Here is a 27,791-nt window from a genome sequence, read left to right on the forward strand (position 1 = left end):
GGTGCACCTGGACAGAAACAAGGGACTGGGGGTTGTGATTGGTCGGGGGTTATTACATTGTTGAACTGTTGTTGGCTATTTAAGGGGAGCCTACAAGCTCCTCTGGGGGGGGGGGGGGGGGGGTATGAAAAGCATGCTGAGGGCCTTGTTGAACAGCTGTCCGAGTTATGTCCACTGTATTTGCTGGATAACATAATTACCATTTGGACCTGAATCATCTCGTCATGTGTCATCTCTTCTCGTCTCCTCTATTCCTTCTTCTGTCCGAATAGCCGGTACGCTACAGTAGGTTAAAAATGCACATCAGATGGTTCTATTTATATAAGTAATAAGTTAGTGCAGCTCTAGTTTAACGAATCACTGGGCTAACTTAATACAATGTTTACATTACAATTCACCCTCTGTGTCTCAGTTATTGTTTTTGAAAGATGCCGAGCTCCAGTATTCACGATCTTTTAATAAAAAAGAATAATGGAATAGTGTTAAGTAAATGGAAAGCGTAAGATATTAATATGTCTTTCTTTGTGCTTCTTTTCTTTCTTTTTGTTTTCAGTTGTGTTGGTCATAATAATTTCCCTATAGGATTTGGATTCTTCTTCTTTGACAGATAGACTACCTATCATGAGGGATTATGATGGCCTAACCTCACTTTTTTTCATTTTTGTTTTAATGCCAGGTATCTGTTATCTGTCACCTGAATTCTGATTGCCTTGGCTGAAGGAATATTAGATATTTAAAACCCTCCCTGAACCATGGTACCCTTTATATTTTAATCATGCCTTCAATGCTTACATGCATTGTTTAATTAGTTTTAGGAGTAGGCATACAGCCTTGTTCTGAATATGTTGCCTTATGTTACATAATTTCAACAGTTTGGCAAGGGCAGCTTCTAATACTTGAAGCATTACAGTATATTCATACTGCAGGCACTTTTGTAGAAACACAATCTGTTTCCCTATATGCACACACAAATATACTCTAAAATATCTTTAAATACTATTCTTTTACTTGGTATGTCATAGAACTGTATACTTGTAGATTATAGAAGTACAGGTATTTTCATCTTATTTTAAGAAATCATGGCAAAGCAATGTGTTTCTCTTTGTGCATTCAATTTTAATTGGCTGACTTACAGGACTTCTAGATCATTTTTTAATGTTTGTGCAGGAGCATTCTCACCAGTTCACAGTAATCGAATTGGGAGTAAAAACACCTGTTCATAAATTAGGCTAATTTCCATTCATTATACATATTCATAAACTCAATGCCTTGAGCTAAGAAATGTGGGAAAGGTTTTTCCTAAACCATTTTTTTTTTTTTTTATCTGTCATGATTGTTTGCTTTTGTTGATTAAAATACTCTAATAGAATAGCAAATCAATATATTTTCTCTTTAGATGCTTATTTCTCTCAGTCCAGAATGTGTCGTTAGCACTAAAATGTAAGATAGTGTAACTATGCCTGCCAACATTTGAGACACAAACATCTGTAGTTTTCAGTCTTACAGTTAAACGGACAAATAGAATAGATCATACAAGATGTATTATTGGACAAGGCAACCCATGACTGGAATAACGTGCTGTGTGTACATTCCTAGTCTCTAGCATGGTTAAACTTAAAAGCAATGCAGCCTGCTACAAACATACTTTTTCAAAGCAGTACACCATATCTGGCAAATTGCGGTAGAGATTCCAGGTAACACTTACATTGAACTGTTTGTTTTAGATTCTATTTCATTCAAATACATGATGCATCCTGGGGTGGGGTGCATTTTAGTTTGGCAAGATAATACCATAGTGTTATCAAGAAGAGTCATATTCAATGCACACAATTTAAGTAAGAATAATAACCAGTTAAACAAACTCAAATTATGTAAAATCAATTAAAAGAGATGAATACATACATGCAAAGCAGGCCATAAACCAAAAAGATTAATAGCCGATCTACATGCACAACATACTGTAAATTTCAAATATGTTATTTAATTAAAAGTTTTCCTAACCCTGTGATATATTTAAAGTAAGGCTATATTATGGAAAGCCATTTATTTTTTGTCAGAATTTAAAGATCTTTATACATCAGAACAAGAATATGTGATTAAAATGATTATGTGTATGTATATATATATATATATATGACTGTAGACTTCTAGAACTGTCATTTTTAATATAATAGGCCTTGTCTAGAATGATCTATTAAAGCAAGCAGCAGTAGACTTGTAGGTAAGAGAAACAAGTGGACAAACATTGTCTTCATCAGTGTATTAGACAACTTACCTAATGATTGAATGTTGAAAGTTATGGTTAAGCTATTTTATGACTTTTAAAATAGCTGTGGAAGATAAATGATACCTGAGGAACACATGACACACTTTGCCTATAAAATGCAGTCTGCATGTTGTATTTTGAAAATTATGGTATGTGATTATCTCTGTGGTTTAGAATTACTGTATAAGCCTAGCACTGGCAGCAAATATGACTTTACTATTGGGTATGGTCCAAATGGAATGAAATGGTGATCAACCTTATTCTGTAATGTAATTCAACTAAATGTACCAACTGTCACCACTGATAGGAATAAAATGCCCACTGCTAAATTGTTTGGTATAATGAAGTGATTTACAGCAGGATAAAAGTGTTATCTGCACAAAAAGCCAGCGACTGAATTCAGATTTTCAGACAAGTAGCGCTCCAAATGTTTGCTAGAAACACATAATTTTGATTTATATTTCTAAAGCTTCCATGCCGAGTGCTGGAAAGTGAAAAAAAAATAAAAATAAACGAGTGCTTAGAATTCTAACCAGGGGTAGAGGACATGACTGGGCATCACATTATCAGTTCTAAATAAGAGATTTCCGCAGATAACAGGAACAAATTGAAATAAATACACAAGCCAGAAAGAACACCAACCAATGCAAAATCATCAGAAGGCACCGCGAGTTACCAATACCTGCAGGATAAATACAAGTCTTCCCGATGATTTTCCTGTCTTAGAGTTTGAGTAATTTGCAGTAACCTGCTGGCCCTTTCTTAATTCATCATTTGTCAAGGTTTTTCCTTGTGATCCATGAACATTAACCTGATTAAATATTTGTTTGTTTTTTCCACAACATTTCTGTTTAATAATAATATTTATTTTTATATAGCGCCTTTCATAGTAGACCACCATCACAAAGCGCTTTACAGAGATAGGCTGTGAACTGTGCATTATATGTAGAGTCACTTACAATAGGACACTGATTTAACATCTCAATTTTGATTGTTTACTTTGGCAATGGGCGAGTAGGCAATAACTAGGCTTTGATCTTAGACCTGTTCTTGGATGTCAAATGATGAAAAAGCAGCTGAAAAGGTTCAGGACTTCAGGTTCACATTTCATATTTAAAATGATATAATATCCATCAGCTTCTGACATTTGCTATCCCATCCCTAGGAGTATTCTAGTATTGCAGTGCATTCCTCTACTACATTCCTCTGAAAAATACCACATGCTAAAACATTATATATTGTCCTAATGGAACAAAAGCTCAATACTCTGTCCCTGCTAACCAATCACACAATATGGAAAAGATGTGTTGCATATCATATTAAGTTTTCCTAAGATTGAATAGTAGTTTTTTTTTTTTTGTTGGTAATTTTCATGTATGTGTGTTTCAATCTTTAATTATTTAATTTATAAATATACAAGTTCAACTTATAGTATTGACCATTAAAATATATAAATAACTTGTACTTAAAATTAAGCAGGGATGCGTTAAATCCCATAGCCTGAATTATAATTTCTTTGACTTTACAGTGCTTACAGGAATCTTAAAGTTGTAAGTTTGAAATGGAGACTTGGTAGTTTTGAGTCTGATACACTGTGGGTGCTGTAATGAAGCAGGTGCCCTAGACATTTGAAAAGAAGGAATAGCCACAACAAATTCTGATCCAAGGCTTGCCCAGTGTGTGTGAGTGTTTTTTCAGCCAGTTAGCCAAAGATGTATAACAGTGCCTGAAAGCTGTGACAGCTGCAGTAAGGAGGCATTATAATTGGACAATAACTCTGAGAACTAGCCAAACCGAAATGGTCTTTCATTATGGCCATTTGCAAGTATTACTATAAAAGAAAATGTCTTTATGCTATAAATGCAGCTCCAGTTTTAATGGTGGGCACTGTCATCAGGATAAATTGCTGTTTGCTAATCACATTTCAAGAGGCAATGTATTGCATACTATAGTATTTCTCCTACAGTTATTCCATGCCAACAATTACTACACTTAACAAATATAACAAAATAGCAGGAACTGGGGTAAACAATTATTAAATATGCAGCAAAGAGAATAAACACATTCAGCTGCTTCAAATACATATTTAAAACCTTACACTTAAAGAAAAAAGCCAAACAGGACACACATTCTATATTGGTTGATTTGACACTGATTGGCCTAACAGTATTATTACGAGGTTATTACAAAAATTTAGTGTACACTATTACTACACTACAATCCTTACCTTCTTTGTACAGTATTTGTCTTTGTACAAAATAGTAACTTTTGACCCAAACACAAAAAATAGGAGGTTCAGCGCTTACACACACTTATATTAATACAAACAAAAACACAAAATAAACCAAACACCTAGCTCCTTTTAGAGCACTGACTAAACAAAAGAGAACCTAACTAACCCACAGGACGGCTAAGCCGTTTACCTGCCCGACAACAAAATACACTCGTCTCTGCACTCACTCTTTATGACTGCCTGGAAGCAGCGCACCCCTTCTGCCTCCTTCTCCTCAGCAGCCACAAGCAAACTAACTGCTCCCCTTTTATACCCTGTACCTGGTTCTAATTTAATAATGATCTCCAGGTGCAGGGAATAATTAAGCAATAAAACAATTACTGGAACTGATTAACAATAAAGCAAAATACAATTAAACAATAAAGCCCAATACAATTAAATTAAACAAATGTGCATTCCGCACATTTTTTTTTCTTCAGGGAGGCTTTAACCCCCTCCCTGCTGTCTTACAATATATATATATATATATATATATATATATATATATATATATATATATATATATATGTATATATATATATATATATATATATATATATATATATATAAAAATATATATACTGTATATATATATATATACAATTATGGGGGAATTGGCTGTGCCACTCTCTGTCTTTTGGGCACTGTTGTCTTGCTGTTTGTGGAAGGATTCTAAATTGAAACCATGTGGGCTGCTTTGGATTAGGACTGGGTGCAACAAGGCTCTGAACCTATAGCTCATTGGAATACCTTTATTAATAAGATGAAAACAGAAACCTAAAAGAAGGAACAAAATGTTTTATACTAGAACTATAGCTTTTAGGATGGGGGTAGGTGCTGTCCCCCAGTGCTGCAGAGTTTAGCATCTTATTTGATGACTTTTGTCAACATGACATATTCATGTCTACATCTGTCATTCAATATTTGCACTAGTTCATAGAGGAAGTTGCACATAACCTGTAGGTCACATTCAACCATTTTAAATATTCAGAACTAGTAAAACTGAAACATTTGAAATGGTCCTTATTGGATAATTAATAACTAACAGAGGTTAATGACTAAATATACTAGATTTACTAACATCTGCATGGAGACACCCTTATGGAGTTGTCTTACTTTCTTTTTAAGATCCTTGCCCCAATTACAGTGCAACAATGGTAGAGGGGAATGAATATCAACTTCAATACATTTAATTTGTTTCACTTCTAGTGATGGCTCTGAGCTCCATGATGAGCCAATTTGAACTTTACTGGTCTTATCAACATGTCAAGATCTGAAAGATTGGCATTAATTGTAATTGATTTTGTTGCTGAGGACTGAGAATCCAGAAGTGTGGACAACATGAATGCGGAGTGACTGTGGCAGAGGGTATAACTTTACGTGCATTGGCCCAGACTATCAGAACAGGCGTTCTGCTATTCTAACTGCCTATCATATACTTGACCTCAGGATTATTCTGCAGTTTCCTCACTTTCTTTAAAGGAACACTAGCCAGTATAATTGAGAAAAATGACAAAACCTTCATAATCAATCAAATGCATTCTGAAAAACTCCATGGTGTTCAATTCTCATTCAACTCGTATTTAACATTTAAGAAACTGATAGTTGTGAAGTGTGTATTGTGGGCATTGGGATTATGGAGCTGATCTTGCTTTTAGAGGGACAGAAAACTATAAAATGTCACTGATCTTGTGTTTATGCATGTTTGATGTGGAGATTTACAGTACACTACTTCTTTTCCACTGCACAACCAGAATGCAAGGAGATAGAGAGGGGTGGGCTGGCCTGGTATGACACCAGAAAAGCCTGGTTAACTTACCACTGCAGGGCCTACCACAAGGAAATAAGCTCCCTACCACAATACATTACACTATGTAACACAATTTTTGTTCCTGGGTAGTAAGTGTTATTTCCTAATTGCTTATGCCTCAAAAGTATAGAAAATGGCTATTATTCCCCACAAACTTTGCTTTTGTGACCAGGACAGTGATATTTTGAAATTTACCTATTTCCAATGAGAAAACGGGCGAATTTGTGTCTTTTCGTTCACATAAAGTCAGAAAAAAACAACATATGAATCCAAATTAACATGTATTTATACTAAAGTAATACAAAAATGACTACAAAAGATTTAGAAGTGAGTAGTTTTTCGAGATTGACGATTATACTGTAAATCACTTTCATGAATCAGCCCCCAAATGTAGTCTCCCATCATGTTCTCGTTATACTGTCCTTGGTAGCGGCGTTCAAAGTCCAGTATATCCTGGTGGAAGCGCTCGCCTTGCTCCTCCGAGTACGCTCCCATGTTCTCCTTGAATTTTCAAGATGAGCATCAAGGATATGGACTTTGAGGGACATCCTACAGCCCATTGTGCCATAGTTCTTCATCAGAGTCTCAACCAGCTCCACATAGTTTTCGGCCTTGTGATTGCCCAGGAAGCCCCGAACCACTGCGACAAAGCTGTTCCAAGCCGCTTTCTCCTTACTAGTGAGCTTCTTGGGGAATTCATTGCACTCCAGGATCTTCTTTATCTGTGGTCCGACGAAGACACCGGCTTTGACCTTTGCCTCAGACAGCTTAGGGAAGAAGTCTTGAAGGTACTTGAAGGCTGCCGACTCCTTATCTAGAGCTCTGACAAATTGATGTGATTTTTGATGTGCAGTGGTGGCATCAGCACCTTCCGGGGGTCCACCAGTGGCTCCCACTTGACGTTGTTCCTCCCCACAGAGAACTCGGTCCGCTGTGGCCAGTCCCGCCTGTGGTAGTGTGCCTTGGTGTCCCTGCTGTCCCAAAGGCAAAGATAGCAGGGAAACTTGGTAAAACCGCCTTGGAGACCCATCAGGAATGCCACCATTTTGAAGTCTCCTATGACCTTGATGCCATCTCAGAAAAATACAGATATGTATCCACTTAGGCAGCTGGAACTAAACTGAACTGGTGGGCTTAAGGCCCCTGTATTTATACTACTATTTATATTACTGGAAAGTTCTAGAAAGTTCTAGAAGTTACTCCAAGTTTACTCAGCACTGAATCTATCTGGAATGTTCTGGAAAATAGGTAAATTTCAAAATATCTCTGTCCTGGTCACAAAAGCAAAGTTTGTGGGGAATAATAGCCATTTTCTATACTTTTGAGGCATAAGCAATTAGGAAATAACACTTACTACCCAGGAACCAAAAAAAAAAAAAAATTGTTACACGGTGTTATCAATACAAAGTGGCGATGTTATTAATTTATCTAAATCAGTAGTAACAAATCAATAGTTTGTGAGGTAGTTGTTGCCTTGTGCTCTCAGTGTTTTTTTTTTCTGTTCAATGCCGGGTATTCCTTTAAGAATACCATTGTATAGCTTTTTTAGAAAGACAGAACATATTATGTTGGAAAAGCCAGGGGTCTCTCTGTTGGTTGAGAGTGTATTTTAAATACAATTATTTTAATCATAACCAGTTTCACCTTAATACCATGTGGATAATTGGTATGGTCTGGGGCTCTAGCTCTGTGCACACTTTAAAAATTTACAAAGTATAGAACTTCTGTTTTGTTTAATCTTTGTTCTTTCTTTCATATTTACACAGAGCACACACAGTCAAAGGGCAGAGCTGAAATTCATCATTAAACATTTCTCCCATATTACTCCCATATGTATTTATGTATTTCTTTGTAGCCACTATCAAATCAGTAAGTGTTAAAAAATAGAAAACACTGACAATAATCTTGAATTGATAATACTAATCAACTGTGTGTTCATCTTGACATTCCCCATACTGATTTAAAGGCTTACCTAGGTTTTAATGAATAAACAAAATTTACAACAATATATTTGGCAGGATGGCTTGCAGTGGTGAGGTGTGGTGACGTCACGGACCAGGAAGTAACTGAACCACAACAATGGATGGGCGGGTGAAACTGAACGCAATGGCGTTCAGCTGATTTTATTAATAAACAAAACAAATGATTCGAACAAAACAACAAAACAAAAGGCACGAGGGCCAAACGAATCAGACAGACAAACAAGTAAGTGCCGTGCTGGCTAATCCAGCACGTTTTAGCAATTGTTATTTTAAAGTCTGCCTCCTCTCTATCTCCCCGTACCTCCTCTCTGTATACCCCACCCTGCAGCACGGACAGCTGCAGATTCTTATACTCTGGCCAAGGGGTTAACTAGCTGTTAATTATCTTATTACCCCCTCGGCCACAGTCTGCACGCGTTTGGTAAGGATGCGTGACTGTCAGCTAGTTAAATAATCAGTAGCTGATCAGTCACGCATCCTCACGGGGTTTTTAAATTATAAATATAAAAAACAATACCAAAAGACGCAGCGCTTTTATCCGCGCCGCAAACAAATACAAATAATAATAAATAGGGGCGGGACACTCCGCCACAATATTGTATAAGGAATATTTTTAAAAAAATATACATATAGTTTGTGGTTTACTCAGGATGCAGATTCTAGTTCTCAGTTCCTCTCTGAAATATACGGATAAGTTCTTTCACAAACTAAAATCTGGCACCTTTCCTGCTGTGCCACAGTAAAAATGGCAAACATCATTCTATCAATATATATGTCAGGCATTTTACAACCATGTAACAATAAATTATTTATACACTTTGGGATAGTTATAAAATATAGATTGCAGGATATCAGAAAACTGTAGCAGCTGTAGATTTTTTGTCTGAGTGTTCAGAAACAGTTCTGTCAAAAATTCCTATCGCACACTCTTTATTTTGCGAATTATTATTCCTAAAATGTATTTTATACATTTATATAGGTTATACTTACTGCCATGCTTTCTGAAGCACACTAATCATGGATTGAATAAGTGATTTCCATCTCCCTAAAAAAATTCAATTGAGTTTACACTATCAAATGATAAAGTGTGTCCAACTTTTCAATGAAAAACAAACAAACATTAGACATGTTTTAAGGCCTTTAGTAAGCGTGTAGAAAATGTGTTTTTATCTACAATACATTGTTTTAACTGTGCAGCAGTATATAACTCTGTAGTTCAAATTACTTTCTTCGGTAATTAAAAAGGATGTTTAATCCTTTTAAATATTTCAGTACTGATCAGAATTTGGGAGTGTGTATTCAGTGTACTTCAGTAAATGTTAAAACATGTGGATGACTTCATTCCATTTGGAGATAAGTAATCAGTGGGGTGATTTTCAAATGCCCTTTCTTTTTATCTACGCTACCCTCAGAGCTATTAGAATGACACAGCTGTAAAGTAATATCTAGAAATAATATCACATTTTGCATTTGCAAGCTTAGCCCTACAATTGTCTGACTATGAACCCAATCATCCAGACAAGTGAAACTAATGACCCATGTACATGTAGTCTTTTTATAAATATCAGTGTAAGTACTCAATGAGGCTGAATATCAAATAGAGTTTATATTTATGTAAAGTATAGATACATGTGCAGTAACTGGCATTGCTAGAATGCTTTGTTTATTTGATCTTGTAAGTTAAGTCAAATATGCATGTATTTACCCAGCCACCTCTCTCTCTCACAATTTAACAATCAAACCCCTGCATTATATATATATATATATATATATGTCATTATTATTAGAGGAACATTTAATCATCTCAAATATCTATATTTTACACAATGTCCTTCCAGTCCTTTCCACCATTCGTAGTGATTTATTAAAATGTTAATTTGTTCTAGTTTATCAGAACCAAACATTGCTAAACATCTTTCTCCTGCCAGTGGTCATTCAGATTATGTCGTTTTATGCTGTGCCTTGGACAATGGCAGCTGCTGTTGAATAAGATTCCTTCTACAGGGCATTAGGTCATCTCATCTTGATCACATGATGTCATATAAACTTTGACCTATTCCTCATTCTTCTTGGGACTCCACGATTATACATCACATTAATTTGCTCATTGGGGATGATTCAATGATGTTATCCTAAATACTATTATTTTTCATCTTCATAATTTTCCCATCTTGCTGTTAATGTTTTAAAACTCAGAACGTTAATTATCATATGCTGATGCGTCCACCTTCATCTTTATTAATTTTTTATTAATTTAGAATTCTACATTTTTGATATACAGTGTGTGTGTGTATATATATATATATATATATATATATATATATATATATATATATATATATATATATAGTGCCTTGCATAAGTATTCACCCCCCTTGGACTTTTCCAAATGTTGTTATGAGAGAGAGAGAGAGAGAGAGAGAGAGAGAGAGAGAGAGAGAGAGAGAGAGAGAGAGAGAGAGATTAGGGCTGTCACTCGATTACAGATTTTGATCAGTTAATTTATGGGCATTAGTTGATTAATCGGTAGATTAATCCATGCACATTTTTAATAAAGGTAATGAGTAATTATTATTTTAAGTAAATGTAACACATTTTCAAAGAACAGCCATTCTTTCAAGCCACTGTCAGTCACATACCTGAAAACACAACACGGCTTTGCTTCCATCGTATGTTGTTTAATCTACCATTACAGCTTCATACTTGGCTTCCTGTACTTCTGTTTTTATTCGTTCAGAATCTTGTTAGCGGTACCCGAGAAAACTGTGGCTATTGACAAGTGATTGCTTAACATGCTACATGCGTAGTCGGAAATCAAAGAAAGGAATTCCACATAATTACCTCTATTTGAAAAATTGGTGCTTTCATTGTGCCCTCTGGCTTGCTAATAGTCAATAATTATTATTTATTTCTTAGCCGACGCCCTTATCCAGGGCGACTTACAACTGTTACAAGATATCACATTATTTTTACATACAATTACCCATTTATACAGTTGTTTTTTTTTTTTACTGGAGCAATCTAGGTAAAATACCTTGCTCAAGGGTACAGCAGCAGTGTCCCCTACCAGGGATTGAACCCACGACCCTCCAGTCAAGAGTCCAGAGCCCTAACCACTACTCCACACTGCTGCCCAGAATGATATTTATTTACTTCTACTCTATAGAGTAGAAGTAAATTAAATTAGGTGCATGAACAGTGAAACATTTCATTTTTAAACCAGGAACAACATTTGACCTTTGGATTAAAAAAAATAAATACTGGTAAGTAAGCATTGTACTTTCCATCTTTGAAAAACATAACTAATATATAAAAGAGAAACACTGGTAATTGGTTTGTATTGGGTACATAACTAATGAGGAAAGTCCTCCACAACTCCCTTGTGACTTAAATTATCTTGAGTTACTTTTTTTCTATTCCTGACTCATGGGATCCCTATTCATTTCCTGGTCAAATCCCATTGTTATTATTATTATTATTATTATTATTTATTTCTTAGCAGATGCCCTTATCCAGGGCGACTCACAATTGTCAGAAGATATCACATTATTTTTAAATACAATTACCCATTTATACAGTTGGGTTTTTACTGGAGCAATCTAGGTAAAGTACCCTGCTCAAGGGTACAGCAGCAGTGTCCCCACCGGGGATTGAACCCACGACCCTCCGGTCAAGAGTCCAGAGCCCTAACCACTACTCCACACTGCTGCCCCCCAATATTTATGCTCTCTTTTTAAAAGTGACCGGGGTTTTTTTTTGGTTTAATGGCATGCAAATGTTTAAAAGTAACACAATACTTTAAATACAGAGCTGGGTATGTGTTTCCTTTTTCTTTTCCTACAATTTGTTATTTGGAATAAAAGAAATACAATGTTTAACATTAAATGTGTGGGAGTTATAAATCAAGTTTCTTAATTGTCGGATGATGTAATGAAGAAAAAATAAATATCATAAAACTCCCTTTGCTAGGCATTCACAAAATGCAAGAATTTAATGTAATAATTTGAAGTATATTTGTGTATATTATTATGTGTACATGTATTTACTGAAGCTTGAGTAATTTAAGTGGATGACCTTCATATTGTAGCTCAGTACTGTTTTAAAAAGGAAATCACTTTATAGTCATGCTGTGTACTGTTATAGCTTAAGGGACACATTTTGAAACTTCTAATAGAAGAAATAGCCAGTGTTTACTTTGTATTTTCAGAAAAAAAATGGTCCTCTGTTTCATCCATAGCTTTTAGCAAATAATGAGTTAAACTCTTTACATTTCAGCTCAAGGCAGCAGCTCAATAAAGTCGACTATTTGTCCCCTGTTCTCTCTTTATTGCTTATTTGTTTAGTCTGATGGGAATGTGGCTTTGTCTATTGTGCAAAGACAGGAAAAAGATTCAGCTCTCCTGTTGGTCGAACAGAGCTTTCATTGGCATTTTAGTGAAATATTAAAGCTGAAGTAGATTTGTAGGGACATATTGTAAAGGCTGTCACAATGATCACAGAGGCACTGGAGTGAGGAGGGGGGGCTGTAGCCAAAGGGTGTAGGTGGGTAGGAGGTAGAAACTGGGAAAGGTAAATGCAACCGGAATTTATTAATTATTTGCAGATGGAAGCTGGCAAGCAGGAAAAGTGGAAGGAAATCTTATTGACATCTCAGTGCTGTCCCTGACCAGGACAAGACCATCAGTAATGCTGCCTAGTCAACAGGGAGGTGCTGTCAGAATGGGATTTTACTTAGGCAACCTGTATTGATTTTTGTTCTGCAGCCGGGATCTGTGCAAATGAAGGGATTCATTCTTTTTTTGTTTGCTTTCATGGAGTTTTTGAAACTGAAGTGGGACTGGGTGATGGGATACTCAGTGCAGGGACAGCATAGTTATCTCCTAGGCTGTGTGATGTTGGTAATAACAACCTGTGGCGGAGTGTCCCGCCTCTATGTATTATTATTTGTATTTTTGTTTACGGTGCGGGTAAAAGCGCCGCGTCTTTTATTATTATATTTAAAAACCCTGTGAGGATGCATGGCTGATCAGCTACTGATTATTTAACTAGCTGACAGTCATGCATCCTTACCAAACGCGTGCAGACTCTGGCCGAGGGATAATAAGATAATTACCAACTAGTTAATCCCTCGGCCAGAGTATATAAACCTGCAGCTCTCTGCACTCGAGGTTGGGTGTACAGAGGAGAGTATGGGGAGCGGAGAGAGCGAGTCACATTTAAAAAAAACAATTGCTAAAACATGCTGGATTCTCCAGCATGACACTTACTTGTTTGTTTGTTGATTCGTTTGGCCCTCGTGCCCTTTTGTTTTGTGTTTTGTTGTTTTGTTTAAATCTTTTGATGGTTTATTAATAAATACGCTGAGTGCCATTGCACTCAGCTTCAACCGCCCATCCATTGTTTTGGTTTCTACTTCCTGTTCCGTGACGTCACCACTGCGAGCCAGACTGCCACACAACCCCAGTCTAAATAAAAAAAAAATTAAAATACCTACCGTATTCCTTTGACTTTAAGACCTCTTCAAGAACCTCAGTTTGAGGAAAAAATAAACATAAAATAAAGATGCATTTACAAAAATACAACCTCAATTACGATGTATGATGGCAGTTTGCGACCGTCTGCTGTCACACAGAGCATTACAGTTATGCACGTCTTCTCATTTCCAGTCGTGATTACTCGCACCTATTTTTCTCCCTTTTAGTGAACTGTGGTATTGCTTGGCATGTTGAAAAATATGGGGGTCTGTGACAGGTTGGCTGCATGGTGATGTCAGACCCAGAAAAGAATAGACACACAGACAACACTGGGGTATGAAAGCGCTGCGGCGCGTTTTAATTATACATAGGTTTTAACAAAACAAAACACAAAATAAACAGCACGGTGGCCAAAACAAATAGACAAACAAAACAGACACGAAACAAAACAAGTATCGTGCTGAGGTATAATCAGCACACATAGTAATTGTTATGTTCAAGCTTTTAGTTTCTCTTTCACTCACGTCGTGCACACTTTTTAAACCAATGTTTTCTTGAGTGCGTTCAGAGGTGGACTCTGAACACACTCAGAAGAAAACATTGGTTTAAAAAGTGTGTCCTTAAATTTGAAGGAATACGGTATACAGTCAGTAATGTCGTGCTGTGAACTGCATATTGTATTGTATAGCAACTGAACTTTCTGTTTGAAATTACATTTGCCAGTTGTGTGAATCACTGCACTTATTTAGTTCATTTTAGTCTGAGCCTGAGCTTCAATGACAGTGCAGTAGCACAATGCAACAGTTCTATACTAACTTGAAATGGTAGCACAAGGGCAGCTGTAATGCTATGAGACATTGGTGTAATGGTAGCACGGTGGTAATAGTTTTACATGGCAAATTTATATTGAACATACTAGTAACAAATCATGGTACACTGGTTCAAATCCATTGTTTTGCCATTGATAATGCATTATAAAATTGTATTGTTTCTTGGAATATTTGTGATGAACTATATCATGTGTGTACACAATGAATGTATGTGAATAATGATTGAAGATGTGGTTAAAAAGCAGAGAGATATTTCAGTAATCCATGTTTGCTACAGTAAGTGGGCAAGGTCAAATCCTCTCAATCAAAATGTAAAGTATTGTTTTCATACATATCATACAGATAAGGTTACATATCATCGTTTGTCTGCTGCATAGTTATAGCCCTGAAAGTCAACACAAACCTAATTCCATGTTTGCTCACTATTTCTCTAAGGGGGCACTTACTGTAATGGACATATGATTATGTTATACACTTATTTACAGACAATGCCCTTCATGAAAATTACCTTTATCAGATCCTTTCCTCAACTTATTTGGCTAAAATCCATCCTGTGGTTTGACAGAAATGATCTTGGATAGATATGTGTTGATATGTGTCTTTTATTCTGGTGGGATGAATCGCAGAAAGTGGTATCTGTTTACATCGCAGTCTAACTAGTATAACATGGCAACATAAAAGTATCTTGTGATTGATTTATATTGAGATCTGAAATGTCCTTATTGTATCTGATACAAGGACCTTTTTATTTTTTTAGATGTGGTTAAAAATATTTATAATGATGCTGGACCAAATTACTCTCTTCAGACAAGACAGGCAGAACAATATATAGTGTATTCATTTATAATTACCAAACTTATCTGTTTATTTTTTATTGTGTAGTTACCAGTAATATTTGGTTTTAATACTGTACAATATAGTTAGTGTTCCGCATTTCCGGTTTATTCCAAATTTTACCGAAAAATTACAGGATTTGTTTTTTTTTACCTGGACGTCGGTTTTTAGTGATTTATTTTCCAATTTCTATCTAGTATATTTTCCTGGTACTATTTTCTAGGAAACACATAATATTTTGATTAAAATGCTGTTTTATTTTGACTCCGACATTGTAATAAGCAGCTCTACAGTGTATATCCTAGGATACAGCAGACGTTTAGCCGTCAGAGGATCAAATAACGGTCAAACGTGGTTCTCTGTCACTTCACAAACACATTATCACCTGATTATGTTGACCAATCAAAGTCTGATTATTGTGGCAATTGCTGGGCGTAGTAACTACTAGCTTGATCAAAAACTAAATTGAAATACACAAAAATATAATATTTTTAGTGGATGAGGAAAGGAGAGAAAACATAAATCAGTTTATGACAAGCAATCCATTTATCCTACTTTTACACGTGCTTTAATAAAAAAAAAAACTTTTTATGACCTTTTTTTCATTAAATCAGGTTACTCGGATAATGAATTACTGTTCCGACATGGGTCTCTTGTTTAAATTGCATGTGTTATTGTTAAGAACAATGTTTTGAACCACATTAGGTGTCTGTTTTTGTGTGTGGGTTGGCACTTTGACTTTAAGGGGATTGTTTATTGCTGCTGCAGCATACACTATACACTGGGCTTCTGTTTTTATTAATTTCCTTTTTTTGGTGCTTATTTTGAGCTATTTTCGAGTTTTATTTAAATCAGTTTTTTCTGTGGTTTTGCTTTTTATATACTATGAAATTATAGTTTTTGGTGAAGGTTTTTTCACACCAAGCGCATCAGGTCAAAGCATCCGGCGTATTTTGATGCTGTCAAGTTTTTTCATACCAAAGCGTCAATCAATCTGAAGCCCTGTCATTGAACTCAACATTTTCCTTAAAGTACAAAAAAATATTTTGATGTCTTTCAGCATTACGTAATGTAATATAAATACTATCTCATGAAAACTAATTAATAAATGTATGTATATGTGGCGGAGTGTCCCGCCTCTATGTATTATTATTTGTATTTTTGTTTACGGCGCGGGTGAAAGCGCTGCATCTTTTATTATTATATTTAAAAACCCTGTGAGGATGCATGGCTGATCAGCTACTGATTATTTAACTAGCTGACAGTCATGCATCCTTACCAAACGCGTGCAGACTCTGGCCGAGGGATAATAAGATAATTAACAACTAGTTAATCCCTCGGCCAGAGTATATAAACCTGCAGCTCTCTGCACTCGAGGTTGGGTGTACAGAGGAGAGTACGGGGAGCAGAGAGAGCGAGTCACATTTAAAAAAACAATTGCTAAAATGTGCTGGATTCTCCAGCACGACACTTACTTGTTTGTTTGTTGATTCGTTTGGCCCTCGTGCCCTTTTGTTTTGTGTTTTGTTGTTTATTAATAAATACGCTGAGTGCCGTTGCACTCAGCTTCAACCGCCCATCCATTGTTTTGGTTTCTACTTCCTGGTCCGTGACGTCACCACTGAGAGCCAGACTGTCACAGTATATTTTGGAGAAAAATAAATAAATACAGATGGGAATATGTTATGAATATTTAGTGTACGTACATTTGGTTAGCCTGCCATTTCGAGTGTGTAAAGCAGTCTTTCTTTACTGTACGTCTTCACTGTTAAAAGTTAATTGCCTTCCCATTTGACACACAGACATACACGCACAACAGTGACTTGATTTTTATTATAATTATAAAACTGTTTGAACACTTGCTTTCTACCTGCTAATATTTTAATATCCCTATAATATTAGAACATAAGAAGAAAGTTTACAAACGAGAGGAGGCCATTCAGCCCATCTTGCTCGTTTGGTTGTTAGTAGCTTATTGATCCCAGAATCTCATCAAGCAGCTTCTTGAAGGATCCCAGAGTGTCAGCTTCAACAACATTACTGGGGAGTTGGTTCCAGACCCTCACAATTCTCTGTGTAAAAAAGTGCCTCCTATTTTCTGTTCTGAATGCCCCTTTATCTAATCTCCATTTGTGACCCCTGGTCCTTGTTTCTTTTTTCAGGTCAAAAAGTCCCCTGGGTCGACATTGTCTAAACCTTTTAAGATTTTGAATGTTTGAATCAGATCGCCGCGTAGTCTTCTTTGTTCAAGACTGAATAGATTCAATTATTTTAGCCTGTCTGCATACGACATGCCTTTTAAACCTGGGATTCTGGTTGCTCTTCTTTGAACTCTTTCTAGAGCAGCAATATTCTTTTTGTAACGAGTTGACCAGAACTAAACACAATATTCTAGGTGAGGTCTTACTAATGCATTGTAAAGTTTTAACATTACTTCCCTTGATTTAAATTCAACACTTCTCACAATATATCCGAGCATCTTGTTGGCCTTTTTGTATAGCTTCCCCACATTGTCTAGATGAAGACTTTTCTGAGTCAACATAAACTGCTAGGTCTATTTCCTTGTTCCCTTCTTCAATTTCAGTATCTCCCATATGATATTTATAATACACATTTTTATTGCCTGCGTGCAATGCTTTACATTTTTCTCTATTAAATGTCATTTGCCACGTGTCTGCCCAGTTCTGAATGCTGTCTAGATCATTTTGAATGACCTTTACTGCTGCAACAGTGTTTGCCACTCCTCCTATTTTTGTGTTGTCTGCAAATTTAAAAAGTTTGCTTACTATACCAGAATCTAAATCATTAATGTAGAGTAGGAATAGCGGAGGACCTAATACTGATCCCTGTGGTACACCACTGGTTACCTCGCTCCATTTTGAGGTTTCTCCTCTAATCAGTACTTTCTGTTTTCTACATGTTAACCACACCCTAATCCATGTGCATGCATTTCCTTGAATCCCTACTGCGTTCAGTTTGAGAATTAATCTTTTATGCAGGACTTTGTCAAATGCTTTCTGGAAATCTAAATAAACCATGTCTTATGCTTTGCAATTATCCATTGTCAATGTTGCATCCTCAAAACAGTCAAGCAGGTTAGTTAGACACGATCTCCCTTTCCTAAAACCATGCTGACTGTCTCCCAGGATACTGTTACCATATAGGTAATTTTCCATTTTAGATATTATTATAGATTCCATAAGTTTACATATAATAGAAGTCAAGCTTATTGGTCTGTAGTTACCTGGTTCGGTTTTGTCTCCCTTTTTGTGGATCGGTATTACGTTTGCAATTTTCCAGTCTGTCGGTACAACCCCTGTGTCAAGAGACTGTTGCATGATCTTGGTTAGCGGTTTGTAAATAACTTCTTTCATTTCTTTGAGTACTATTGGGAGGATCTCATCCGGCCCAGGGGATTTGTTTATTTTAAGAGCACCTAGTCCCTTTAACACTTCTGCCTCTGTTATGCTAAAGTTATTTAAAATTGGATAGGAACAGGTCGACATGTGGGGCATGCTGTTTGTGTCCTCCTTTGTAAAAACCTGTGAAAAGTAATCATTTAATATATTTGCTATTTTTTTTTCTTCATCTATGATTTTGCCATTTGTGTCTCTTAGACATTTAACCTCCTCTTTGAATGTTCTCTTGCTGTTATAATATTGGAAAAACATTTTGGAATTGGTTTGAGCCCCCTTAGCAATATTGATTTATATCTCTCTCTTGGCCTTTCTAACTTCCTTTTTGACTTGTGTTTGTAGTTCCAAGTACTCTTTCTGTGTACTTTGTTTTTGGTCCCTTTTAAACACTCTGTAAAGTGCCTGTTTTCACTGAATATTTTTTGTAATTGATCTATTAAACTATTTTGGCCATTTTGTTTTAGATTTAGATTTGTCTACTTTTGGGACGTAATTGTTTTGCGCCTCTAGTACTATATTTTTTAAAAAAAAAACCTTTTTCTGTAATGTTTTCTCTGTTTTACTCCAATATACTTCTGTTAATCTCTGTTTCATACCTTCATAGTTTGCTTTTCTAAAATTGTAAACCTTAGCTTTAGTCATTACTTTTGGGGTTTTAAAAAATACTTCAAATGAGACCATGTTGTGGTCTGAGTTTGCCAATGGCTCTCTGACCTCTGTTTTAGTTATTCTGTCTTCGTTATTTGAAAAGACTAAATCAAGGCATGCCTCCCCTCTAGTCGGTGCCTTGACAAATTGCGTTAGGAAGCAGTCATTTGTCATTTCCACCATTTCAATTTCGTCCGTCGTTCTCCCCACGGGTTCTCCCATTTTATACAGGGGAAGTTGAAATCCCCCATTAGTATGGCTTCTCCTTTTCTACATGTATTTCGAATGTCATTGTATAACAGATTATTTTGCTCAGCGTCTGAATTTGGCGGTCTATAGCATGCTCCTATTATTATGCCCTTTAAATTTGTGTCCATTATTCTGACCCATATTGATTCAGCGTTGTTTTCTTTGTCCAGATTTAACACCTGGCTTCAAGACTATTTCTACCCCTCCGCCTCTTCTGTCCTGCCTGTCTTTCCTATACAGTGTGTACTCACTAATATTATATTCGTCTCCATCACTCTCAGACAATCAAGTTTCTGTAACACCTATCACATCGTAGTTACTTGTTAGTGCAGTAGTTTCAAGTTCTAACATTTTGTTTCTGAGACTTCTAGCATTAAGATAAATACATTTAATAGTTGTCTTACCTGAGTTGTTGCCCTTGTTTTGATGTGGTCTCCCTTCTGTTTTTTTGTTTTCTCCCCACTTCCTTCCTAGTTTAAATGCTTCTGGACCTCCTCAAGGATCCTTTCTCCAAGTAGATTGGTTCCCTTTCTGTTTAAGTGCAGTCTGTCCCACCTATATAGATAGTCCTTGTTGTAGAATGTGCTCCAATGTTCAAGAAAGGTGAAGTCTTCCTGTGTGCACCACAATTTCAGCCATGCATTTTGATTTTGTATTTCCAGCTGTCCATATGGTCCTTTGCAAGGTGCCGGCAGTATCCCAGAAAATACCACAGTTTTGGTCTTGTCTTTTAATTCCTTCTTAGCTCTCTGAATTTGTTTTGCAGGGATCTTGGTCTGTCTCTTCCAATGTTGTTTGTACCGATGTGGACGACTACTACCGGGTCGTCTCCTGTTCGTTCTAGGAGCCTGTCCACGTTCTCAGTAATGTGCTTGACAGAGGCTCCTGGAAGGCATCATAATGTTGTAGTAAGGGGGTCCAAACTGTGAACTGAACTTGCTGTGTTTCTCAATATGGAGTCCCCAACAATCATGACCTCCCTTCTTTTTGCTGCCTGGTCAGCACTGTTTATAGGGTGCTGGATGTTGTTCCTTTCATTCTCTTGATTTTGGTTTTGGTCATCTAAATGTTGAAGTGGCTCAAATTTGTTGGATGTTTGGATTTCTGGTGGATGTGTTTGACGAAGTTTCTTTTTTTCCCTGCTTCTGCCTATCTGAACCCAGCTGTTTCAACTCTCTTCCATCTCCCTGGTGGCTTTCAGTCTGCTAGGGGTGCAGACTTCCATGAATTGTGGGTGTGTCAGCTCCTCAAGCTCCTGTCTCATTTCCTCCAGCTCCATTTCTAACAGACTTACTCGTTGAAGCAAGTCCTGGGTCGTGCAGCACTTTACACACACTTGGTTGAGCTCTGTTGGGTTATAAGATAACTAAACCTTAACAGAGATAATAAGGCTTTTAGTTCTTAGTTCGTCCCAATGAGCTTTCAGTTTATTTTGTAGACTCTGCTTATGTAAGACGATACATCAGTGCCGTTTTTGCCAACATGAGGCCAGTTAGAGAGCAGTGGTAGGTACAGCTGTCAATCGATGAGCCAGTATAAGTGTTAAGGATCAGTGGCAGTAAAAAAAGTAACATGTATTAATGCTATTCCTCACACAAGTCAACCACAGCCTTGCAAGCAGCAGAAGCAACATCATTAGCCATGTTGATTCACCAAACTGTTGTTAAATCCCCCGCACTGATGAGCACCAAGTGATGTCACTTCCAACTCAGCGATGCAGAGCACCGATGAATAAAACAACGCAGCCGAATAGATACAAGTCAGGAAAGAAGGACATTGTACAGCTGCACTGGGAAAGGTATTTTTTGCAGTAGTAGTAGAAAGGGGTGAAGACAACGTGAATTGAGTAGCTATTTCCATTTGTTTTTTGGTGGTTTCCGGTGTTTATTGGCTATATACCAGTTTATGTTTTTTGTATCGGGGGTGTTTTATCAGGTAAAACTGAAAATGTGCTCATGTATAAGATTTCCTTTGCTCCTGATAAACTTAACAGATCCTGCACTATATTAAGGTGACTTGGGAACCATATAGCTCTGTCTCCAGTTAACCTAAATGAGAAAATGCACCTGCATTGTATTTAAAGATTATTATTATTTGTTTATTTAGCAGACACCTTTATCCAAGGCGACTTACAGAGACTAGGGTGTGTGAGCTATGCATCAGCTGCAGAGTCACTTACAATTACGTCTCACCCGAAAGACTGAGCACAAGGAGGTTAAGGGACTTGCTCAGGGTCACACAATTAATCAGTGACTGAGATGGGATTTGAACCGGGGACCTCCTGGTTACAAGCCCTTTTCTTTAACCACTGGACCACACAGCCTCCTAAAGAGCTTATAGAACTAGATTAATGTGGTCAGAAAAGCTTTCACATCAACACATTTCCCACTCCTGATGTTAAATGTCCACATTCAATGAATTTGAGTGTGTAATGGATGTCCTTGACAGAAAAAAGCACCTCATGTAACCAATATCATCACACAAACAAAGTGTACTTAAAGACTATCTCTCTGTCTGCAAATGGATTTCCAGAGTCCACATTTTTTTGTGGTGATCAATAAAAACAATAAAAACATAAAAAAATAGAAAAAACACATCTACAGCATTTAAGAGCTCCCATGCTGATTGCATTGATAGCTACTGTATCACTGCTAGGAAATGCAATTTACTAAAGGGTTTATTTTTACTCGATGAATTTATCAGCTGACACCCCCCCCCCAAAAAAAACTGTGAAAAATGAAGGCCTAATACAATCTTCACCATAATAGTGTTGACCGTGAAAGGTATTATTATTATTATTATTTATTTCTTAGTAGACGCCCTTATCCAGGATGACTTACAATTGTTACAAGATATCACATTATTTTTACATACAATTACATTATTTTTACATACAATTACCCATTTATACAGTTGGGTTTTTACTGGAGCAATCTAGGTAAAGTACCTTGCTCAAGGGTACAATAGCAGTGTCCCCTCCAGTCAAGAATCCAGAGCCCTAAACACTCCACACTGCTGCCAGACAATAGTATGTTCCAATCCACTGCTTTCATTAAAGTTACATATTTTGAACACTGTTTAGATAGATGAAGAGGAATGTAAACGGTACTCAACAGTGTTGTGTAATTTTGAAATTGCATTCAATTATAATAATGATAATAATAATAATTATGCACAGTTAAACAGTGGCACATAATGAACTATAATATTATCCTATAAACTATGAATTTCAGTCTTCTCTACCAAATGCAGGGTCCACTAACTCTTGACAATATGAATCCACCCCAACCTCGCTTATTACACATAGGAACAGGAGAGATCGCTTCATTGAGGTTAAATCCCGGTTCAGCGTTTTGATTCAGCGGGCAATCAAACTAACACCAGAAACATAATACACATCATGACATTTATTTAAGCACTGAACAGTGTCCTCTGTTGTACTGTTAGCTGAACATGCTTCACAAAGCATGGAGCTGCTGCAGCCATGATTGTTCAAGTAACTTTGTACATGTGTCTGACTAAACCTCTCTCAAATAAATGGATTTTAACCTCTCACATCAGGAAATAATACCATTATTATCAATGTGATATCTTGGGTTGTGTCATTGCAGTGTGGGCACATATCAGACAGATAGATTCCGCCTGCAGATAAGCATGCAACCAAGTGCTAACAAAGTTGGTGACATTTTGGCATGACTGATAAATATTAAAAAAGCATTGATGAATGGGGACTGATAACCCTCTGAAGCAATGGAGTCAGAAGGCTTCTCCACCCTGTAGCATTTCACTTTAGACTGCCTGTCAGGCAGAAGAGAACTTTGTTAGCATGGTACAGGATCTGCAATGTCTTTAACCACATAGTTTGTGTTATGTTGCACGGTTTAAAAAAAAAAAGAAAAAAAAGATGAGTAAACAGTGCCCTTGGACTCAATGGGATTTGTGTAGGTCAATCAAATACTGGTAAATATATTTTAAGAGTATTTATTTGACTAAATATACAATATATAGTTATATTACCGTTTGTTATTCTAATTCTATTTCCCTCAGTGGCGTAGTCAGACTGCACTGTTGCCCATTCTGTGGCGCTTGCCCTGCTCTGTCTTGGCGGGCAGGAAGAGTTTGCTTTCATTGCCTGTAGTACTTTGTATTCAATCATATCCTGATGTAACTATCACTATTTAATCATACCCTGATGTAACTATCACTATTATCTGCTGTATTATTGAATTGTGGTTGTCACACTTATACTTTGCTTGAACAAAAGTTATTGTATTTCTTGCTCTTATTGTATTACTTGTATTGTAACACTTGAAATGTATTTGCTTACGATTGTAAGTCGCCCTGGATAAGGGCGTCTGCTAAGAAATAAATAATAATAATAATAATTGAAAACAGGGGTAAACATCTGTGTCTCATCTGCAACAAATCTCTTACGTACTGTAGTCTTTACAAGGCGAGCAGCGTCAAACGTCATTATGAAACAAATCACAACACATTTTCATTTCAGTATCCTCCTGGATCAGACTTAAAGAGAAACAAGCTAGCCTTTTTAAAAGCACACATCATCAGTCAGCAGATGCTCCTTTAGCTGTTGTAAAGAATCTGATGTAACGACTCAAGCGAGTTTTGTATGGCATGGATAGGGCTCTTTGTTTTCGGTTTTTATTTTTGGTCACATGATATACCTTTAAAGTTATTGAGCTGACTCAATTTCTTAATTAAACTCTTGGAAAAGCGTTGATTGTGAAACAAGATCACTTTTGTTTTTTTCTCCCTTAACTTGAATGAGACCATGAATCTGTTTAATTGATAATGTAAAAAAAAAGGGCAGCTCCTTATTTTTAATTCAAACCTAACACAAAATGTGAGATCAGTTAAATTGTTTTTCCCAGATTTATAATCTGTTTTGCAAATAATAGTTTCCTCTTAATTATGATTTAATTAAATCAATTTAACTCCATTTGCTGTTTGCATTCAGTTTATTACCGGATGATGGTTTGCTCAATGCCATTGTCTCCACGAAACGAACGAGAACTTAATTCAAAATTATGAAATTCACTTTCAACTGCACATCCCTCTTTCACTCGAGGTGATCAAAATACGCATGCGCCAGCGCACGTTGTCAAAGGTCACCAGGTAATGAAATGTCCTTGCAGTGAACATGTAGACTCAAAGAAACTGGAGAGAAGAACGAATAATAACACAAATGAATACAGGGAACACAAATAATAAACGCGTTGTGTTTATTTTTACTTTCTTTTTTTCTCCATTTTTGTTTATTATTCTTTCTTCAGTTCATTCGAGCTGCAAAGTGTGCATCACCCAGCATTTCACCGGGAGCCGCACTTGAACTGGTATAGAGTATGTTGCTGAAAAAAGATCTTCCTTTCCGTTTTCTCATCTGTAATTATTTTGTAGTGCGTGCATTTATTGCGCCTCAGTTTTAGGCAGCAGTAGATCTAGTAATAGGTGGAGACATTTCTAAACCAGAATGCTCTACAAAGGTCAAACACCTACCTGTATATCTATTACAATTGCCATAAATAAAAACCACAACAAACATACAGTATATTCACAAAAGTATGCGCCTGGTGATTTTTAGCTAGCTCTGTTGTCAGGAATGGTGAAAGGAAACTGTTTGCCTCTAGACAAGCATCTGAGAAAAGGACAGCATAATATTACTTTGAAGAAGATGAAACAGGCTTGACTCCAACCTTGAAGCAAAGTATACCTGTACTGGTACTTCCCAGCAAGGATAGACTACTAAAGTGCCTCCTGGCTAGTGGAAATCTTCAGAATATCCCACCTCGTCACATCCAAGGTGAACCAGGCCGGCACTTTGCTAGAGGCCACTGAGCACAACTACTTCTCTAAAATATGTGCTGTCTCCGTCAGTTCTAGTTTGTCGCCAGTGACTTAAATCTTAAATAATTCTAGTATCGATTAGAGGGTAAAGCATGACCATTTATGAAACAAAGCTAACTTGTTAATCAGAAAACTGTTTTATTTTTGGCTCTGTTGATTCAGTGCTAGGGATGGAGAAATTTGTTTTAAGATCATTTCCAGCTTTAGGCCTTGTACCTCAGGAGGAAACGAGAACTATCGACCTTTCAGGACAGAGATAGCATACAAAGGTGGTGAATGGGCAGGAGGAGGTTAAAAGAAACCAGGAAGACATTTCTGATGACTGAGGGCTCAAAAGTGTTTTGATCAAAAGAGTTCTAATACACAGTGCTTTTTATTATGTTATTTATTACGTTAGTTATTTGTTTGATTAGATTTATTAAGGAAAACTGTTCCTACATATAATAATCTGGAAATATGAAAAGACACAAATACCAGATGTACCCTCACCTCTTTTTTCACCTTTTTTTTTTAAATAACAAAGCGATTACTATACAATATTATCAGTGTACAGTTTTCTCTTCTTTTACTTTGGAAGTAACACCTCTATTTGGGCTCTACCTAAAAAATCAATATATGAGGCTGTAATAAATACAGTTGCTAATTACCTTCATTAGAAGATTGCAGTTAAAAAAGCTTTTTTATTCAGGCTTTGTCATAAATTAGTTATAGTAAGTGTTGCAAAGTAACACATTGGTTACAAACCAATGAAAATAGAGGTATTAAACGATGACTGTCAGGTGTAATTTTATAAGATAATTAAGGACAGGCTTTGCTAATATTATATATAGCACACATAATAAAAACATACCAATAATTAAACACACACTGCAATAAAAATGGGTGTCTAAAACAACTTTGTAAGATTTTAGAATGATATTACAGAAACATTCCAATTTTACTTACCTAATTGTGCCCATCCGGGTTTACAACAGATATAACTGGAGCGTTTTACGTGTCATTTTAACATATATATCTCCAAGGATGGTTAAATGTAATAATGTGTGAAATGTTTCTATTAAGATTCCCTTATAGCACAAAAGGGATTCCTTAACGTGCACTGCTAAAGCTGTGGCAACATGCTAGCACTACGACTAATTCAATTAAGTTATTATTATTATTATTTTTTTAACTACGCAAGTTAATATGTGCTTTGTTATTTGGTTACTAAATATTGCATCTATCAGAATCATTACACTGTAACATGAACTTCATAAAAATGTGTCCAGTAAAAGATGTATGATTCTTAACGTCAAATAAATTCATTTTTCAAAAAAAAGAATATTCAAAATTATACATATATTATCAATATTATATTCAAAAAAAGAATATAACTATTATAGAATATCACTACTATAAGTACTATCATTATTATAAGAGAAGTATTATTATGTTATAAGAGAAGTATTATTATTTTGTATTAAAATATTTTTCCAGAATATCACATTACAGAATACCACAATACAGATAGTGTAGTGTAGTATCAGTAGTGCAAGATACTACTTCTCATTGTTCAAAGCTACATTTTTGCTGTGATTGTCAGGAAATTGAATGACACAATTTAATTTTGCATAAACTTGTAATTAATGTTGAATTAAAAAAAAAAAAAGAAAAAAGAAAAACTGATCCCAGACAGGTCCAACCACATCAGCTCACAGATTAATGAACCATACATCCTTGTCGACTTTGGTAGTGTTTTGACAGCTTTTGCTTCAGTGCTTCTGAATTACAAGTGTGTGGAGATGTATGGCTTGCTGCTAGGCCTCTCCCCAAGGAATTGAGAGGTTACGTTTGATGAATCTGAATTGGTTATCTCAACACTAAAAACTTCTACAAAGTATGTAGGAAGGCTGTTGCATTTTAATTACAGACCCTATTTAGTTTAAATATACACAGGTGAACAACAGGCTGCAGGTCTTGAGATGTCTTCTGCAGATTGTAAGTGTTGACCAAATTCTAAACTTATAAAACCCCACTGGAAGCAACAACCAGTTAAGTTTAGAGCCTCTAAGGTTTATAGATAGTTCAATTAAGAAAACAACAATGATTCCTCTACAAATGTCATCATTTTACAGCGCTTGAACCAACAAGAACACAAACAAGCCA

General features: G+C 36.2%; 1 long non-coding RNA gene across 1 annotated transcript in view; it reads right to left on the reverse strand.

Moving 5' to 3' along the window:
* LOC131738090 (uncharacterized) overlaps window positions 1-4,761 on the reverse strand; it is a 30,892-nt gene extending 26,131 nt beyond the window's left edge. Inside the window, exon 1 of the long non-coding RNA XR_009329612.1 lies at window positions 4,494-4,761. This is a non-coding gene — a long non-coding RNA (uncharacterized LOC131738090). The remainder of the gene's footprint in view (window positions 1-4,493) is intronic.
* Window positions 4,762-27,791: the final 23,030 nt, after the last annotated feature.

Source organism: Acipenser ruthenus, chromosome 10, assembly GCF_902713425.1.
Source record: "Acipenser ruthenus chromosome 10, fAciRut3.2 maternal haplotype, whole genome shotgun sequence".
In the NCBI taxonomy this organism is placed as follows: domain Eukaryota; kingdom Metazoa; phylum Chordata; class Actinopteri; order Acipenseriformes; family Acipenseridae; genus Acipenser; species Acipenser ruthenus.